This window comes from Manis pentadactyla, chromosome 5 (genome assembly GCF_030020395.1).
Source record: "Manis pentadactyla isolate mManPen7 chromosome 5, mManPen7.hap1, whole genome shotgun sequence".
Lineage (NCBI taxonomy): Eukaryota > Metazoa > Chordata > Mammalia > Pholidota > Manidae > Manis > Manis pentadactyla.
In genome coordinates this window covers 175,073,423-175,087,660 of record NC_080023.1, presented here as the reverse complement: position 1 = coordinate 175,087,660, position 14,238 = coordinate 175,073,423, and the positions used below count along the sequence as shown (strand labels likewise).

The 14,238-nt window shown below is 52.9% G+C and overlaps 1 protein-coding gene across 2 annotated transcripts in view; it reads right to left on the bottom strand.

Moving 5' to 3' along the window:
• Positions 1 to 14,238, bottom strand: part of PHACTR3 (phosphatase and actin regulator 3) — a 205,860-nt gene that overhangs the window by 84,456 nt on the left and 107,166 nt on the right. The gene's annotated exons all lie outside the window — the stretch shown is intronic.

Below are 14,238 nucleotides of genomic sequence, written 5' to 3'. Positions count from 1 at the left end.
GGGGCACTTCCTCGTTCAGAAAACTAGGCCATTTTGTATATTCTGTGGGGTGCATGACAGGCATCCAAGGAAGCTCATGGCACTGCCCTTGCCATGCAAGAGACTGTGTGGGGTACAAACTACACACCCATCGACAGGGCGCTGGCTAAGTCATCGGCCTCCTCCTCAATGACCCGTGTACAGAGGCAGAAATAAATAAAGCACACCAGTGTGTGCAGATGGGAAACCTAGCCAAGGTAAACTGCTCAGTTAAAAAATATCAGCATGCAAAATCACACAGGGTCTGCCCCAGTGTGTGAAAAGGGGTCACATCCATGCCCATGCTGGGATATGCAGAGAAAATGTCTGTGGGACCCTCAAGAAATGGTACATGTGGCACTGGGAGCCTGGGTGAGAGGGAGAAGTGCATGATACCATGGGCCATTTTGTAGTGCAGGATGTGTATTATTTTTTAAGAAAGGAGATTAGTTAGAATAGAAAACAAAATGCAACTAACAGAATGGTGATGTTGGAGAACTGTGTGGAGCAGACCAGCATCAGCTCGCCCCAGACCCCAGCAACAGGCACAGCTTAGACTAGGCTTCAAGCCATCTCCAAGACAGGACTGAGAAAACATGCCTAAGTTGCCCCAAATCCTTCCTGGGACAGGGAAGGGGCATTTTTTTCTAAGTGCCAAGGACCTGGAACCCCTACAGCCCCTCAGTCTTAACCTCCCGAAGTCACTTGGGTGGAAGGTCACAGACCCGCCAGCGTTCCCCAATACGGCTGCTGGCAAGTGCGCTTGGACCCCAACTGGGACACCCACCACCCAGTCCCTGAGGCCTCCCTGCAGTCAGCACACGTTCAAATCCCCCCTTAAGGGGTTAATTCACCTGCTGCTGCCAGTGAGAAGGGGCTGGGAGCCCGAGTCTATACCGAGTCAAGAAGCCCCAGAGAGACCCACAGATGCCAGAAAAGCAGGGCTGGAGTTGACAGAATACCAGGGTTCTTGGCAGAAGGAGGCCCACAGAGGGGTCTGTGATGGGCTGCTCACTACCCAGCCCAGCCCAGGGCCCCATGTGATGGGTGCCCCAGTGGGGAGCAGCCCCGGCTGGCAGCACTGCAGCTCCCCAGGGTTGGGCTTCCAATGGGCTGTAACTGTCAGTAGCCCAAGGCCCCTGGGCAAGCCACCTAGGCCCTTTGAGCCTCAGCAACTGTAAAATTAAGGTAATATACGTCCCTGATACCTAGGGTGGGGAGGAAGATTCACTGTGGCCACAGGGAGGATGCGAAGTCTGGAGCCATCAGTAAACATATATAATACACAATTTATTAACAGTATGTTACAATCCATGTAAAATAATATTATCTATGTTTTAAGACTGTATAGCCACTCTGATTAATATACCATGCTAGCAGATGGTAGCATTCATCTCTGGTAGAAATTTTCATGATAATTTACAATACATAAGGAATACAATAATTATCGTGACAGTTAATTGCTGCTTCCTCTGGGCCCGGCTCACCTCCACAGTAAATCTATGCTGTGGAGACTGTCATTGTATCCATTTTAGAGATGAGTGTACTGAGGCTCGGAGCAGTGAGCCGTTCTGCTGACTGTGGCAGCGCCAGGACCCCGGTCGGCCCGACTCCAGAGACCCCTCTGCTATCTCTGCGCTGCTTCCAGACTGTATAAATTCATCACCCAGAACAGGACACCAGTGGATGGGGCACCAACCAGAGGCACAGACCAGGACCGTCCCAGCCAAGCAGGGCCTTGCTCCAGCCCAGTACCTGAGCCTTAACTGGGGCTGGGGCTGCAGCCATGGGCAGTTCACAAGGCAGCCCCGGGTGAAGCCAAGCCCAGGAGTGACTGTGTGAGAACTTCTCCCAGCAGGTTCTACAAACCAGTAAGGCCCTAACGCAGGGACTTCTCCAGCTTGCTTCCAGCTGGAACCCCAGCACCCACCAGGAAGTGCAGGCGAGGGAGCAGGCAAGCCAGGCAGCCCCAGGGCTGTCACAGGGCCCTCCTGCCACCGTCTCCCCAGCTCCACAGACCAGGCGGGCAGGATGCAGATGCCCTTCTGTCCCAGAGGCCGCTGCTACCCTAGCCTTTCCCTCATCCGCCCACAGGCGCCAGATGGGCACAGGACTGCCAGTGCCACGTGACCCCAGGAAGCTGGCCATCCTAAAGGGAAAACAACTGCCCAGGCCTCCCAGGCCTGCAGACTGGCTTGAAGATGGAGACGAAGCTTCCCAGAGATGTGCGTGGGGACAATGACGCATGTCATTGCTCTGTTCACACCTCCCCTCGTTCCACAAAGAATGGGTGGCATCTTTCAGAAACACACGTACCCAACAAGATAAAATGAGTGTCTCAAGAAATCCACAGGAAGGGGTGCCAGGACAGGCCCATAACCTCTAGGGGTTAGAGACACCACATGGGCACCCGAGGAAGGCACAATGAAGCTCTGAGCCTCCCAGCAGCCAAAGCAAAAAGGAGCAGCACATAGAATAAATCAGACCTTGCATCCCTCCATTTGCCACCTGTGTCACTGTGACCCTGGCCCAGGCCAAGAGCGTCTCCACCCCAGAGGCCCACACAGCCCTTCTAATCAGCCTCCCCATAACCTCTTACAAATGTAACTAATCCCATCACTTTCCTGCTTACTCCCTATGGCTTCCTGGAGATGCAAACATGTTAGCAAATCCCTCTAGCCTCTCAAACACAGCGGTGCTAAGTTCCAGGGGCTTCTGTTCTCATTTAGGACCAAATGCAAATTAATCACCAAGCCTCTATAGCTCTCCGAGATCTGCTTCCAGTCGCCTGCCCACTTTATCTCCGCCCCCGTCCCCCTGCCCCATTTTATCATCATTACTATGCATTAACATTTGTGGCATCTTACGGAAACCAGTATGGTGTAGTTAAGAATATAGGTGCTGGAACCGGGCATGTGGGGATCACAGCCTGGCTCTGTCACTTACTAACAGAGGCTGGGTGTCCCCCCACCCCCGCATCCTCACCCTCACCTTTGCCTTGCTTGGGACACAGGCACCGTGATTACTTGTCAGCCTGCTGTCCACAGCCTTCGCCTCTCCTCTCCCCAACCCCGATGTTCGGGAAGGGTCTTTGAAAGTTGGTTTACAGCTGAATCTCCAGTGCCTGCAACAGGCTGGGCACGTGAGAGGTGGGAACCCATATGCTCAAGGTCTTTACAGACATGGGTAGGGGTGACGCAGGGTCTGCTCAGTGTGCCAGGGGGTGGGGGGCTGACTGCAAACAGGGCCACAGATGGGTCGATGGGGCTGGGGCAGGCAGGAGGGTCCCAGACAGGAAGAGAGAGGTCAAGGGCCACTGAGGCGGCTGGGGAGGAGGGCAGGGGCCAGAGCCTGGGACTTGAACTTGATTCAAAATTCAGCAGAAGCCTCTGGGGATCTTCACACAGAAGCTCTGATTTGTTCATTTACCAAATATTCAAGTGCTCAGCCAGGACAGACACCTTAGTCTGAGCAATCGACTCCTCAGGGGGCTGCTGTGATCAGGGGTGCAAAGCCCCCCGAGGCTGGGTCGCAGCAAGCTCCAGCAGTCTGAAAGGCTTTCAGAGAGGGCTCGTGAAGGCTGCAACTTGCAACCCAAGAGCAGAAACTGCAGGTGGGGAATTCAGTGAAGGAATCGTGTATCAACCACCTCAAGAGCAGAGGGCAGGGATGTGTCACCGACCGTGTGCCTGGGGATCCGAGTGGGCATGAGATGGGTGTGTGTCCTCCTGGGCAGAGTGGCCCCCACACACTCGAGGGTGGGTGTGAATGTGGGCTCATGCATATGTGGATATGTGTACATTCATCCACAAGAGTGGGCACCCACACGTGTGTGCCCACAGAGTGAAGGGAGGGCTGGGGGTACGTCCCCCTTGCTCCTCCCCCAGCCTGTGAATTCTCTCAGTGTCTCTCTGCGGAACCTCCTTCCCACACTGGGGAGAACTCCCAGAGGTGCAAACACATTAGCAGATCCCTCTAGCCTCTGAAACACAGCGGTGCTAAGTTCCAGGGGCATCTCTGTCACCTGGGAGGCATTAGCAGTTAATTAACGAAAATTGTTTCTCCACATCTGCGTGAGGTACAACGCGCAGCCTCAGGGCAGTGGCAGGCCTCCCGAGCTCCCCAAGTGATGGAGGGGGCAGCAGGCTGGGGCCCTGGCGCGGGTCCCTTGACAACTCCAACCCCCTCCGGTGCCCCCTCAGGCTCAGTGTTGGGTGCACTTGTCCCCCAGGACCCTACCCTACCCAGCTCCCCCGTGGATGGATCCCACAGACCTACGAGTCAGGCCCGGTTCTAGAACCAGGCAGGTGAAGGACACTAACGCCGCGGCTGAGCTCCATGACTGGGGCAGGGCCGGCTCCTTCTTCACACTTGCCCCTTCCATCCTCACTCCAAAGGCTCTTGGGTATCATCCTGGGATGTACTGTTTACTGCTGTCATCTGTCCCTCCCACTGGACCAAAGGAAGCTCCACGAAAACAGGAACTGCGGCATCTTGCTCATCATGCTGGGCCGGGCGCCCAGAGGTGCTCGGACACACGCATGCTCAGCCCGCAGATCTGGGCTGTGGGGCTGCCGGTGCTGGAGCCAGGACCTGGTCCTGACCCCACTCACTGTCCGCCCCTTGGGGAGGTAGGACACTTCTCCTTCCTTGTCTTCCATCTACTAACTTGTCTCTGTCCTTCCGCTTTGCCAGGACACCTTCCCCCAAAACACAAAGGAAGGAAGGCCCTCCTCGTGATCACCAGGGGCCACGTGCCGAGTGGCTGGCCTCGTAAAGAAGACAGGCCCCACTGTATCACAAAATATTGGAGCACGACTATTTGCCTGTTCATTTCATTCATTCATTCATTCACAAATGCATTCACCAAGCACTGGGAGGCCTGCTGTGTGCCAGGGCTGCTCTGAGTTTGAGATGGAGCAGCAAACGTGACTGACATCCTGTCTCCCTGCATGAAGCTCACCTGCTTTGGAGGAGGAGAGCCAATAGGAGACAGTGAGATAACTTCAGAAAGTGATATGAGCTATGAAAGATGCAGATAAGAATATGGGCCAACAAAGTGCAGCCCACCTGTCTTCGGCGAGTCCTCCCCTGTCCCAAAGAATGCACCTGGCAGTATTAGAGACCACCTTATGTGAACAAAACATATGCCAGGCATGAGGCAGAACCAGGAATGCTGGATACCCCCGTCCTGGTGGGCTCGCTGGCCACAGGGAAAACCAAAGTGCCTGCAATCCCCAGGAGGAACCAAGACACAGGGTCACAAAAGCAGAGGAAACAGTTCTTCCAACCAGGAGGGAGGAAACCTCTGAGAAGGCTACTGGAGGCAAGAGTAATGTTTGAATTGGGCATCAAAGACTGAGTAGGAATTGAATAAAAGGTGCAAATCCACAAAAGCGTGACACCATGTGGTGTCTGGGAGACAGGGGATAATGTGGAGGAGCACAGCCTGATCGTCCCAGTCTCTGAGGTTCAGAAGCCTAGGAAAATTTCCACACATAAAATTGGGATCCACACAGAAATTACCAATTTTCTATGGTGTTGACTAATGACCAGCACACACACACAAATTCCCCTACATAAAACCATCATCCATTATCTTTACCAATATAGCCTCAAAGTAAGAAGAGAATCTTTTAATTAAAACTAATATTGATCAATGAAAAAATAGCAGCACTGTGTTGTCCTAAGTATTACTAATTTGCTGGCATGTGTCTGTGTATTCGAGAACCCTGAGGCTGGAGCTCATGGTTTCTGGAATAGTAGAGACGGGGAGGCTGAGGCCCGGCCAAGAAGAGCTGTGTGTGGTCACGACAGGAGCCTTGACGGCATGAGAGTCACTGGGGACCTGGTGCGAGATCAGCATTTGGAAAAGATCACACAGGATGTCAGTGTGGATGGTGGGCTACAGGGGAATGAGGCGAAAGGCAGAGAGGCCCAGGGAGAGGGGACAGGCAGGGCAAAGGCTGGGGCCAGCAGACAAGGAGGGAGGAACCCAGAGATGTTGCTGAGGCAGCGTGCTGAGTAGAGCCAGGTGACAAACCCAAGTGGAGCATCTTCATATATGGAAGAATCCAGAACACTGAGGTTTGTCTTACTGTCACTGTCATCAGCAACAGCAGCTATTCAACACACTGTGTGACAAGCTCTGTCCTGAGCATCTAACATGAACTAGTTCATTCCATTCCCATCAAGACCCTAAGATACAGGTTACTGTTCAGCACCCACATTACAAGAGGAAATAGAGGCAGGTCACACAGGTAAAATGACAGAGTCAGCTTGGGGGTCAGGACATCTGCTCCAAAAGCCCTTATCCTAACCCCTGTGCTGCACCACACAGAGCAGATGATAATGGCCCTGTTGTCATGGATACAGGATGAGGGAGGAGAACCAGGGCTGGGGCAGAAAGCATCATTAAAGTAACACACAGTAAAATCATGGCATTTAGGGTCAAAAGACCAATGGCTTGCGTCCAGGCTACAAGAGGTGTAGCTTGGTAACTGCCTACAAGACAAGTGCTGGGTATTTTAATAGACCCACCACTACGATGGGTCTGAACCTCCAAAACCGAATTTTCTAAACTCATTTTAGGTGTAAAAGCATTCTTGGTTTGACCTTCTCCACTCCTCCTGGAAAATTCTTGAAGAACACTTGAAGAGCAGGATATCTGGGGGGTGCTGATCAAAACAAGCAGAAGGAGGGCCGCCCATAAACGCTTCCCAGGAAGGGCCGAGCGGCTCCACAGGACCATGCTGCCCAGGAAGGAGGAGGGAACTGGCGGCTGGGGTGGCTTAGGGAGGGGTGGGGGTAGAGGGTGAATCTATTTAAAAGGGGAAAAGAGCTCCTTAAGGCCTGGGACTCTGCTCCCAGAATTTTTGCAGGCTCTTTCCTAGAGCTCCATGAGCTGACCCATTAGAACCTGGGATCGATTTCAGCTCCTGGGGTGGAAAAACCACAGCCTTTCAGGGACAGAGGAAATGGGGGCCTCCACAGCAGGCTCTCCCGCCTCCTGTGGTGCCCAGGACAGCCTGGCCATGCAGTGAATGAATGAAGGAGTGGGTGAATAAATGATGCGAAAGGGATCGATCCTGTGATAGAAGGAGGTGCAGGTCAGTGGTTATTAACACAACCTGAGTCATCTCCGCCCCTCATACGGGGGATCACTGCCATCCTAGGCTGTGTGCTGGCCCGTCATCTTCACGCACATGGCATCTCCTTTCTCCCCCTTGCTCATTAGTCGAGCTGCTAAGCACACAGAGAAGGAGAGACAAGTGCTTGGCCAACTTCCTGGTCAACAAGAGGCCCCTGGAATACAGCGAATCTAGCTCTGCTTACATGCAGGACATAATTTTTAGTGCCCCAGAGGACAGGGAATACATTCTCAGCCCCATTTTACATTTAGGCAGTGGAGGCTATGGGGGGAGCCCATGTGCAAAGTCACATAGCTGGCCAAGTGGCAGGACTGGCCCTGGAACCCAGGCTGTCTATGTAAAGCTCTCCATCAGCACATGACACCAGAGTTCCCACACTGTGTTCCACGGAACCCCAGCGTGGTAGCCGCTTTGTGAATGAAGACTGACAGGAAAACACTATCTACAAAAGCCTTCCCTGAAGAACCCACCACCTATTTCCACAGTCAAGGCTCTGAGAAGTCCCGCAGTCATCATCCCTATTCAGCTGGTTAGCCAGCTTTTCCTACGCAGATGGGTCAGGCAACCCCAACGTACACCTTGTGCCCAGAGGGCAGTAACTACAAAAGCTGTCAAATGGAGTCTGACATAAATCGCAGCCAACAAACTTAGATTAAGCAGTTTACATGTACTCCTGCTAAGGGGTGTTAATGACAGTTTATTTGGGGATATATAAGTCTTTGCCCCAATTCCAAAAATAATAAGATTCTCTAAGATCTTATTAGCAGAAGTTGGGGCTCAAAATTTTCCAAGTCTCCAAACTCTTCCCAACAGTCTGAGGCTCCCTACACAGCAATGCTGATGAAATGAAGACTAGATAAACAGGCGTCATTTATGCCTCTGACACCAGTGGAAAAATCAAGACATTATTAAAGTGGCTTCTTTTTTCCTCATGTGTATCAAGGAAAAAACAGCACATCTAACTAGAGAGCCCATCTGTTTAGTATCAACCCCATAATTCTGCCAATGGTCGCTGGTGCCTGCCAGACATATGGCCAGTTCTCCAAGTGAAAATTAGCTCAAATTGTAAATCAAGAGGGTCTGAAGACGCTGCGCAGAGCTTGGAAGCAGGAGTTGAAGCATGCGGGTGACGGGCTGCGGAGGAGAAAGGTGGAACCTGGAAACTGCTTGTCCGCATTGTCCTTTGCTGTTACCAGACTTGGTAGGATACTCTGTGTTTGCACATAAGCAAAGTCTTATAAAAATTATTTTGCAAGAAGCCCAGAGACTTTGCAAATACTAAAAGCTGTTTTGAGAGACAACTACTGAAAGATCCTATTTTACAGAGAAGAAAAAATTGAGCATTTCAGAGAGATGATAAGCCATAAAATTATATATCTGGAGCCTTTAGCATTACAGGATAAATTTACACAAATAATCCTGCCCAGTGTCTTCAAAACCTGGTCTCAACCCTGACCTTCTAAACTCAACATATAAGATGAGGTTGTTCCCCAACAGGATGAAATACAAAGCCCCACCTTTGACCCCAGATTCCTTGTCTCTGCTTCCCTATGCTTATCTCACACACGCCCCTCCACCCCACACTCCAGTCATATCCGTCTCTTTTCCTCTTTGCTCATCACACTCATCCCCCCACTGGGCTGCCCGCCACACAAAACCCTCTGGAGGCAACACTTTTCCCTGATGAACTCCTACTCATTCCTCACAGCCCCATCCTCCCCACACCTGTAGGTTTCCTGTTACGTGTCCACAAGCGTCTTCAGTACAGTTTATAATTGCTATTGGTTTGTATTTTCATTAGTTTAATGTCCATCTTGGCTGCTTGACCATGAGAGCAGAGACCGAGTGGGTCCCATGTAACTGCCTCCCCAGACCCTGGAACAGAGCCCAGGATGACACAGCAAGGGCTCAGCGAGTATTTGGGAACCAAAAGGAAAGGCACATCTGTGCTCAAGTCACAGTCCTACACGTGGAAAACCCGTCCAGGCACATCTCAGGTTTATAATCCTATGTTACAGGAATATCTCTCGGCGTTTACCAAGTCGGGTTCCTGATGACACGGGTGAGTTTATCGGCCACACTCTGTCTCTGCCTGGCCCCCCTCCTCCTGGCTCCTCAGTGGTTGATTTGTAGCTGAGAACTCTCAACCGAGGGCAAACAATGGCATGCTGCCCTTTCTCCCTCATCGGCTGCTGTTCCCCAGGCCCAGCCTGGCCCGGCTCCTCCGGTGCTGTCACTGAAGTGCCAGGACGAGATGGCGACGCCCAGCAAGCCGGCAAGTCCATACAGTGCACACTTCCTGGGAACATCCGGCAGCCGGTGACAGGCCAGTCCTGGGAACCTGCTCCTACAAATGACACTCTGCTCAGAATACCCAAAAGACCTCTGGCTGCTGCTGGGAGACAGCTCCCCGGCCCGGGGTCCAGTCCCAGCCGGCAGACGCAGGGTCCAGCCATTGTTCTCTGCCATCCTGCCCCCAGGGAACCACGGGGTGTGGCAGCCACTCTGGGACTGCCCGACTGGCACTTCTGCCCACCTTCCCAGCACCTGCTGAGGGCCTGAGACCTGGCCCTGCCCTCCCAGGGTCTGGGAGTAGGGGTGGGGAGGGCAGGGCCACTTCACTGCTCTGCCCTCCCCTGCCACCCTCGCTGTCCAGATCCATCTTCCTGCTCCCAGGTTCCTGTACCGTCCTACCCTGGGGTCATGTCACCTGACCCCCCTTCACCCCCGCCTTACGCTGCCTACACCCCTGCAGTGGCTTCCATTTCATTTGGACTCAAATCCCACTTTGTTCCTTAAAGCCCCTTCCCCACCACCGGCAGCTCTTTCCTACCCCCCGACTCCTGCACGTGGCGGCCCCTGGAGGACCCCTCTCCCCCCCACCATGCAAAGGCATCTCCTTCTTGTCTCTGGTTGGGGACCATGGGGCTGCAGGGCAAGCCCAGCAGCAGCACCCCCGCTCTGCAGGTGCCAGCCCCTCTGAGGTGCTCTGGTTTCACGGCCCAGCCCTGAACAGACCTGCTGGGCTGCACCCACAGCACGCTCCTGAGAGAGACTTTGGAAGGAATCCGTGAACAAACTGATGAATGGAAGCGGCTCTCGGATGGACATGAAGACAGGGTCCTGTGGGCAGAAAGGGCTGGCATCTGGACTCAGGTGACTCCTTGGGAAAGTCACCCAGGGGAAGAGTGAGAACCAGTGGTGTGGACGTGTCACATTGTTACCCACTCATCCGCTGGTGGCCACGGGGTCGTTCCCACCTCTTGGCCGTTGTGAATAGTGCTGCTGGGAAGACTCACGTACAAGTACTTTTTGATTATTTATTTTCGATTCTTGTCTGTATAAACCTAGGCATGGGATCTCTGGTCCCAAGGCCATTCTAGGTTTAACTTTTTGAGGAAATGCCAGGCGTTCTCCACAGTGGCTGCCCCATGGTATGTTCCCAGCAGGAACAAAACACCGACACCTGCTCCAACGTGGATGAACACTGGAAACATTTTGCCAAGTGAAAGACGCCATCACAAAAGGCCACAAGTGTGTGCAGCCGTTTACATGAAATGCCCAGAACAGGTAATCCACAAAGATGGAACACTGATCAGCAGCTATCAGGGCTCGGGGTGAAAGTTTAGGAGAAAAGTTCTGGAATTAGATGGCAATGGTGGGCTCACTCTGACTGTACCTAATGCCAAAGAACTGTACCCTTTAAAATGGTTCAAATGATCATTCTTATATGTATTTCCCCTCAATTAAAGACAAAAGATACATCCTGAGCCAGTGAAACCCTCTGTTATGCCATAAAGCCAGTGTCAGACCACCAAACCCTACAAAACCAGGCCTGGTTCCCCAGTAAAATGAGGAACAAACGGTTCTGTTTTTCCATTCGCTGGCCTGGTGCTGAGGAACCCAGTGCCCCAGAGAATAAGTGATGTCATTGTTCCATCGGCAGCCCACGAGCCCGGGCCGAGCAGCCTCCCTGTGTCCCTGATGCTGGCTCACTCCTGGGCTTGGCTTCTGCCTTTGCACATCAGCCCTTCACACATGAGGACCCTGGGGTCTGGAAGAAGGCTGGCCAGGATGCCAGCTAAACTGCCCACACACGTATCAGGGCTGTGATTCATGCAGATTTGAAAGAGCCATCAAAGCATAAAGTCTCATGCACACTTTGAAATCACCCTAAATTAAAAATGTGCTAAGGATCACATATTTCAGAGCATTCCAGCTGTGGGAATTGTAAACTAGGCCCACACCAGTGCCATGTGGAGGCACCGCATTAGCTGATGACCAAATATCTTCCCCTGGTGCCAGAACACATCAGAAATCATGCACGGTCACATTAGACAGCAGCCTGCTCTTCAAGGCACGTCTGAGAGGACCGGGACAAGACACAGGTGTGCGCTGCCCCTGCAGCAGGTGCACAGGGATTCCCGGGGTCCCGGCAGGCCCTCGTCACGGCTGTGCTCCCTCCGGGCGGCCGTGTGAGAAGCCTGGCCAACGGCTGACTTCACACAGGTAAAACCCCGTCCTCCTGCCCCCATTAGGGACAAGCTCTGAGGAGCTGCTCACACTCCGGAGCCCCCTGCGGGATCAGGCTGACCTGCCCTCTGCACAGCGCGGCCGACACCACCCCCACACCTGGCCCCTCCCCCTCTGCGAGTGGCTCCCCGCTCCTGTTTCTCCTGGGACCAGTTTCCTATGAGTTACTTGCCATCAAACCCTCATCCCAGGGTCACCTTGTAAAAACCCAGACTAAGACAACCACCGACTCTGTGTGAGAGGCTGGGGAGACGCGGATGGGCAAACCTGTGCTGGTGGAGCTGGTGGCCTACTGGGGTAAGACACCGGCAGAGAATCAGATTCACAGCTGCACCGTGAGAGCCGGGTAAGCATTCTGTGAGGACATGTAATCGGGGAATTGGACATCTTTCCTACAAGAAACTTGACTCAGGCTCTGATAGGAATGAGTTGGGCTGCATGCTTTTCATTCAGAAAAAAACATTGTGCAGAACCACCTGGAAAGAGGCAGCTTGGAACAGTCACATTCACACCTTTCTACAACAATGCTTCATTGCCCACTGCGTGGCTGCATTTCCATCAGGAGCCCCGTGGCAAAGAGGCCAGTACTGTCCGGAAAGGCTGTGTGGCTGGCCCGGGATCTCACAGCAATGAGTGGCAACCCCAACCCTGGAGAGGAATACGGGGCTTCAAATCCAACCGGGGGAGATTTGAACAGGTCTCGCTGCCCACCCACCCCCAAGGGGGGCCCCAGACCAGAGTATCACAAAGTGCTCCATGTCCAGCTGCTTCCTGCAAACTTCAAAGAGACTGTGGACCCCAAAGGGATCCTAGTCCTCCCCACTCAAATACCTTTTTAAAAGTCGTGACCCTCAAACTTCCTTTATAAACATAAAATGTTGAAGGGTCTTTGGTCAAGTTCCCAGCCTAATGAGCAAATCCCCACGAGGAAGTTTAAATGCATTGTCAAAACTGAGTCCTTGGGGACCGCTTGGGTCTCAGCCTCAGAAATCATTTCCTTCCTCGTCCATTAAGTAAATGAAGTTAAGTCTGGGCGCGCCAGTCCTTCCAGCGGGTTGAAACACACGTGGGAGGAGAGAAGGACCCTGCTCCAGAAGGCACCCTGACCCTCAGAGCAGATGGGCGCCAGACGGCTCTGCTTCTCACGTGGCCGGGGAGCCGGGCAGACACTATCACTGCCACCTGTTTTGTAAGTCACTGCAAGTGTGCCTGGGTGTGTCAAAGATGTTCAGGGACAATCACAGGTGTAGGCGAGGATGTGAGAAATCGGAACCCTCAACACACAGCTGGTGGGAATGTAAAGTGGGGCAGCCGCTGTGGAAAACGGTCTGGCGCTTTCTCGAGCAGTTAGACACAGAGCTGCCATGTGACAGTTCTACTCCCAGGTACACATCCCGAAGAACTGAACATATATGTCCACACAAAACCTAGACCTGAATAGTTATATTATATAAGAGCTGAAAAGGTGGGGAAAGAAGCAAATGTCCATCAGCTGATGAACAGATAGATAAGATGCGGCGCATCCTCTGCACATGGAATATGACTCAGCCATACAAGGATGAAGTCTGACACATGCCATGACATGGATGAACCTTGAAAACATTATACTAAGTGGAATAATCCACTCGCAACAGACCACTTAGCATGATTCCTTTTACAGGAAATGTCCAGAAAAGGTAAATCCATAGGGACAAAAAATAGATGAGTGGATGCCAGGGGCTGGGAGAAGGGAAATGGAGAGTGACACGTTAAAGGGTATGTATGGTTTCTTTATGGGCTGATGAGGACCTTCCGGAATTAGACTGGTGATGGCTAATATAAAAGCACTGGATCGTATACTCCATGTGGGTCACTGGCATGGTATGTGAATTACACCTCAGTAAAGCTGTTAAAAAAAAGAAAGAAGCCACAAGATGGTCGGGGGCATCCACCCACAATCGCCTCCTCTCTTGGCTCCATCTCGGAGCTGGACGAGCCAGAGAGTTTCTCCCAAACTCTGGACGGAAGTCCCTGCTCAGGACTGGGACCCAGGACCAGAACTGCCTCCCATAAGTCCTCCCTGCCCCGGATCAGAGCTCCCCATCAAGGCAATCACCCATACGCGCCAAGAGTATCGCCCAGACCCCTCTGGGCTTGTCTCCCTGCTGTGGGCAGGAACAGCACGCTTTCCACTACAGCCAATTCACCATCTTCTGTGGCAGGGGCACACCCCTCCCACACCCATCCCAACTCCACTCTTGCAGCTCCACCATCCACCGGTAAGAACAGAGTAATGACCAAAAGCACAAATCAGCCCTGCCATCCCGCTTAAACCCTCCAGTGGCTTCCCCTCATTTGGGATCCCACCCAAACTCCTCACGGGCCCTCTGGCCTCTTCCACCTTCTGCACCTTGTTCCCTCTGTCCCAGCCACACTGACGGTCCCCTGGACTCCTGAGCAGGCCCAGTGTGCTGCTGCCTCAGGGCCTTTGCACCCACTGCCCCTCTGCCTGGAGTGCATTCTCCCCAGAGCCACACTGCTGACTCCTCATCCCCCA